Genomic DNA, 6,485 nt, shown 5'->3' with positions numbered 1-6,485 from the left:
GCTTCAGGAAACGCGGACACTTATTTCCCATTCCGCCATTGGTTCAAACACTAAAGGTGTGAATGAACCCATCTCTACATCTAACACCCGTTGCTGGTACTTGCGTTTCTTCTCGTCCTCTTGCTCTTTGAATACTTCAGATGTTGTCTTATTCTGTTAACACTAGTACTTGGAGTTAAAGTGCGTAACTCTTACATCAAAAATTGCCGTAACTCCTCTTGACCAGAAACCTCTCCCGCCGTAATGTCTAATCTTGCCTCAGAGCTTGTGACAGCACTTTTCAAATGTAGCCGCTCGTTGTCGAGGGGTTGAAGGCGTGGTTCAAATTCCACATTGTTGCAGACCTTATTGATGAATGCCGTTAATAACTCACGGACACCATCATGTTTCTGCGCTACAAAGCCCCCTTTTTTACATGAGAGGGCATGGACTACAGTAAACTTATCCCCACACACACATAGACTTGGTAGATCGACTAGAGGCAAATTATACCGTAAGCGTAGCGAGTCTCTTAACTCCTGCTTATTTAGGGCTAAGCCCTGATCTGCGAGAGGCATTTAACCAAGAACTTGCCACCTTGTCTCTCGATTGCTTAACCAGTCGCAGCAGATCTGGGGAGAGAGTTGAGTCAATGCTTTCCATTTTCTCTTTGTCACGCGCCCTCTTAATTGACTGATGATGTCTCTTAAGCTCCTCCGTAGATCTTTCGCCTGGTGCCATAAACGTACTGTGCGATGTAAAAGAATCTACGTGCGCAGTAGTTATTGACTTCGAGGCAGCAAACTGTTGTGGCGAATAAGCTCTCAAATCTGGCATGCCCAGACCCCCTAGGCCTTGAGCCGTTGTTAAGGTGACAAGTTGACGCACCTCGTTAGGGAGAGGCTCTGATTGGAAGAAGTAGGTCGTCAATCACCTCCTGGATTGGATCGACATAATTCTCAAACGATTCTATAGTGCACATGAAGTAGGTGACTTGTACCAGGAGCCCATCTGGAGCGCGCAACTTCCATACAGCGTCTGTGAAACGGCGTTTTCATGAGTAGGTTTATTTTTAGACTAGCCCTTCCCGCGAAATAGGTCAAAAAACAAAGGCAGTTCCGGTTCGGTGACCCTATGACATCAGCTTAATTTCTTGTAATTGGTCATCGGGCTCCTGTGGGAGTCTCATTCGCGGGAAATTCAATCTAAAAATAAATCGGTCTGTGAAAACACCGTTACACGAACACAGTAGAGTTGTAGGCTCCGGGTCATGGGTTCCTGCTTGTACCCTTTTGTGAAGGCAATGTACGCTGTGTGAGGCTGACTCTTTGCAATTTCGGAGACCCGTTCGATTTCCTCTTACCATATGCGAACTTTCTCCTCACAATAATGATCTTTGTATTCTTGCGACGCAATCACTGCTCCTAGATGGCGCTGACCTTCAGTTGTTATATTGACTTCACCTCCAAACACCTTCTTTGCTTCATCTGCAAGTGCCTCAGACTTAACAATCAGCCAACTCTTTGACCCGTTCACGAGATACCCAAACGTTTCTCTCTCTTTATTCAATTGCTTGTACCAGTCGCACAACTGCGCGATTCTCCCTCCTCCAGCAGAGTTCGTCTGCAAGCCACACCTGTTTAACCATCGGGCAGTGCGCCCTCAGATTCTGAATCATTATAGATGTATTGACTGAGTACCATGGCATCGCTGGGGGATCCCCCTGCGTAGTGCCTTCTTGTGGAAGTATTTCACCTCCACCGCAGATAAACAGTCTAGATGGGATTCTATAGGTGTTTATTACATAGAGCGCCATTTCTTTGCACGAGATCTCAATATTGTGCAAAGCCGCTGACCTGTTCATTTGGTTAAAGGCGTTACTTGCATCGATCAACAGAATCCCATCTGTTCCTTCTTCTTCAAATACTTGGCTCATTGCATGTATCGCAGCCTCCGCTCCTGCAAAATGACCAGCACAAACTTGTAGGGGACCTGCCACTTCTTTTATTTCCTCCTTTAAGAAACCGCTGACCGTTTTTCCCACTATTCACCTCAGGACCTCTCCAACACCGATTGGTTCTTGTTCAGTGGGATGAGTCCGCAAGATGTAAAGGTTTCGAGTAAAGATGAATGGTACGATTTCTTAAGCAGATTCCTCGTGAACACAGCTATCTCTTCTCTTAGGCTTTTACCCTCAGTCTTGAAGTAGTCTTGAAGTTCTTAGAGCACAAGATTCTCCTATAAAGCTCCGAATCCATTCCCGATGGCCCGGCTGAGCCCTTGGTTTTGCTTGCTAAGTTGTAAATCATTTCTTCGTCTATGAGATCATACACGTTTGGTGGAATATAATCAACTGGACCGTGCAACAAACTCTCCTCTGCACTATCAGCCGCCTCTGCGTGCTTGTCATTGCAGCTGACAACTTTCCTTGCAGAACCAGTTTTGAAAAAACTTTGGATACATCCTAGACCGTCCTAGCTTTCTTAGAGTTCACAAATCTCCCCTGTATAAACCTCACTTCTTTAAGCAACAAATCAAGGTCCCCGTGTTTTCAGAGAGCTAATCAACGCTCTATTGCTGCGCTGTGTTCCTTGCTTTTAGAAGTAGCGGACGGTTTTTGCAGCATCAAAGTTGGGAGCACCATGAATGCTTTCAAGGCAACTGAGTTTAAAACAGAATCTGCATTGAACTGCTTAATCCAGAAAGTGAATTCTTCAATGAACTCACAGAGTGTACATTGAATACTGTATTTCTCCTGTAGTGGACGATTTCGTCGTAAACACCATTGACAATATTACTGAAGCTCGCGTGGCTAATATAATTTACACCATGTTTTGTTCTTTATTTCGGAAGGAAACACCTCATAATCGGGCAGATTTGGTTTGATTTTGTTTTGAGCTGTGACAATTGTACTAGGCAGTCCCGTGATTGAAGGTACTCGACCACTCTCGGTTGTTACTGGCTTATGCAATTCCGAGTTAACGAAATTAGCATTTTCAAACTGCTGTTGTGGGCTATTGTTTTCGCAAGTCAGCTTGAATATTATTTTCCTCGGGCGCCTTCTCTTGTATATCATCCCACTCAATTTCTAACCTGTTTCCACTTTCGAATAAGGTGCTAGTATTTCATGTATAGTTCTGCTCTTTTCTCCAGTCTCGAGCCTTGATCCCGTAAATTCTGGCATTTTAGCCCCAAGTATCCGTAACCCATAAATCCGCCATTACTTCGATATAACCCTTCTTCCACCCGGTAGAGTTTCCTCAACATATCTTGCAATGTTCATCTTTACAACCAGCTCACTATCATCGATATTGGTTATACGGTTTTATAATAATAATAATAATAATAATAATAATAATATAATAATAATAATAATAATAATAATAATAATAATAATAATAATAATAATAATCCTTCATCCTTAATTATTCATGTTATATCTCACTTTGTTACACTATTTATTGCTCAACTTTAGTTTATTTCTCATTTGTCAACTGACGATGGATGATGTTTCATCCGAAACATGTGTTGTTTAAATATGAATTTCAAAAACATCATATGGATCATCAAAGCGAATTATTATTATTATTATTATTATTATTGTTGTTATTATTATTATCATTATTATGGCAGTATATACACACCTGGATGCCGATCCTACTCACTCAGGCTAGGCGTTGACCGTGGCTAGCCTAAGTCTTATTTACATTCTAAAAATACGTGAAATTGTTAATCTGATGTAAAAGGAAAAAAAAGTAACATAAAATCAATAATCTAATTAAATAATACATTATAAAAAACTATATGAGTTCTATAAGTAGCCCGTTGGCGGCTTGTGCGGGAGTTCTAAGCTAACTAAGAACCTTGAAGGATCTGGCGATGTTCAGACCGGCAATGAGGACAGCTTTCTGCATATGGCGGAGAACAACTCTACCTCTCTTTACACCTAACAATTCTCTAACACTCCTTCCCACGTTCTTAGAGTATCCCCCTAAGACATCTACAATTAAGCTGACTTGGCGTATCTCGAATCCAGCTCCCAGCGTAGAGCAGCGTACTTTTGTGTCTTTTCCTGGTCTTCCTGGTGACGATTTTCTGTCCAAGGGCAGCTCATCTCAAGTAAAGTGTCGATCTTGCTTCCTTTGTCTACAAACCTTGCATCTACTCTGTTCGCTCTTTCTTCCGTATTGTACGCGTATACAGGGACATCCCAGTAAGCTGTATCTTGGTTATTCTCGTACACTGGTTTTGGTTGTGTTGGGGAGTACCAAGTAGGGGTCGTTTCTGTTAGAAGATAGTCCTTAAGCAACTCAAAGAAAATTATCCTAAGTGCTGCATTGTGCCTCGCAGGTACTTTGTCTGGGCAAGTGCATTACAACCCGCAAGCACATGCGCCACAGACTCTTGAGCTTCCCCGCACATTCTACACGTGGCATCTCGGTCCTCCCAAGTCTTGGTCTTCCTGGAGTGGTACAGCTTGGTTGGTAATAGCTGCTCGTATAACTCGTTGATCCCTGCCATTGAGTGCGTTGGCGCCATCCTCCACTCCGCCAACCACGAGAAGCACTCTTTATCCAGATCTTCATCTTCCCATCTTGCCGTCACTAGCTTCCCCTGCCATATCTGTTGTCGAATGTTCTCACAGCGTTTGTATAGCACAACGTCTTTGACCCACGGTCCAATCTTCTTCCCCTCTATACTCTCAACTTCGTCTGTTGACCCTGATGGTAGCGGGTACTGTAACTCTAATTTCATGCCCAGCTCCTCTGCATACGTTTGTGCATCTCTGACCAAGGAACGCCTACCCTTCTTCTCTGCTTTCTCCTCAAACTGCCTTACGAGACCGATGGTTGGGTCTTTGTTTTGGTAAAGCCTCACCGCTGCCTTGATTTTCGTAGCCTTATACTCTGCCTCGACCGACTTCAATCCTCGCCCGTCAGCTTGTCTTGAGAGGTATAGCAGTCAGTTGACGCTAGTGGGTGCTTTCCTCCGTTCTCTGTGATAACCTTCCGCGTATCTCTATCGATTCTCTGTAGCTCTGCAATAGGCCATACCTAAGTCCACGTGAAGTATTTGATTACTGGTAGAGCGAATTGATTGGTCGTAACTACCTTAAAATAATCTGAAAGAGGGCTAGACCATATTACAGAGAGTCTCCCGAGCCGTACGTTCTTGCTGCATTTTCAAGGACTAGAGTATCTTCTTGCTTAGTGTTTTCCAGTATACCAAGGAATTTGTACTGGGAATCCTCCTCAAAGCTCTTCACCAGCTCGTGTTCTCCTACCAACATTCCAGTCGACTCTTGGAGTACTCCGCACATGTGTAACAGCACATTTCTTCTCATTTCAATGTAGCCCGATATCTTCCATGGCCCCTTTAACATCTCTCAACTCAACTCTCTTTCCAACTTTCCTTCCAATGCAGCGTAAACCTTCAGGTCTTCAACATAAAACAGGTTAGTGATCTTTGCATTCAGCGGTTTAGACAGACGATAGCCTTCTGTCGCCCGCAACTTCCAGGCAATGGGATTTAGACATAGAGTTTGGGACACAAGGCATCAGCCTGTGGGAGACCTCTGCGAAAAGATATCCTCTCTGACACTTCCAAGCCCTCTTGGGTTCTAACGACTATCCTGGTGTTCCATTTATCACTGATTCTCGCTATCTCCCGATCCACTTAGGAAAGCGATGTAAGCTAAACATCTCCCTCAACCACCTATGGTCTACCGAATCGTAAGCCTTCCGGACATCAATCCACGCCATGCTTACATTTCGTCGCCCGCGGTGACTATCAAGACACACCATGCGGTCGATAAGTAAATTGTCTGTTGTCCCGCTGCAATTCTGCTTTGCCCCACGCTGCTCTCCCTCCATCAAATCGTTATCTACCAAATGGCTGTCTACAGGCTTCAATACGCATGACGTAAACCACTTATAAATGGTGTTAAGGCATGTGATAGGCCTCTGATTGGCGCTTGTAAACTCACCAGCGAAGACTTTCCCTCAGCAAACCATAGCGGAATCTCTTGGTCTTCCTGTGCTATAGCCTGAAATGCTCTCGCAATCCCATCATGGACAAGATCCACTCTCTTTCACCAATAGTTCACGATGCAGCCTGGGCCTTGGGCACTCCAGTTCCTCTTCTTCAATATCACTCTCTTAGCTTGCTCCGCGCATAGCTCAAAAGATCCCTCTGGTAGATCAGGGATATTCTCCCTCATTCCACACCTGATCTCATCTAGCCACTCTGCTTCTATATTTCCGTCCGCTTCACACTCCCAAAGAGCCTTCCAGAAACTCGACGCCTCATTCACATCCGTGAATAGTCTTTGAGTTATTTCCTTATCCTGCTGCCCATGATCATAACTGGGTCTCTCACAGTCTCCTTGACTTTCTATTGTCTCTTTGAAACTCGTATATACTCTTCCAGGGTCTAGTTGGAGCTCCCTATTCATCCTTCTGGCGTCTTCGTTCTTTTTCCTGCTCCAGAAACGCCTTTTCAGCTTT

At 44.1% G+C, this 6,485-nt stretch overlaps 1 pseudogene; it reads right to left on the bottom strand.

Moving 5' to 3' along the window:
• Nucleotides 1-3,830: 3,830 nt before the first annotated feature.
• Nucleotides 3,831-5,852, bottom strand: LOC138014282 (uncharacterized; annotated as a pseudogene).
• Nucleotides 5,853-6,485: the final 633 nt, after the last annotated feature.

Source organism: Montipora capricornis, chromosome 8 (genome assembly GCF_036669925.1).
Source record: "Montipora capricornis isolate CH-2021 chromosome 8, ASM3666992v2, whole genome shotgun sequence".
Taxonomy (NCBI): Eukaryota; Metazoa; Cnidaria; class Anthozoa; order Scleractinia; family Acroporidae; genus Montipora; species Montipora capricornis.
This window is presented reverse-complemented; position numbering and strand designations above follow the sequence as displayed.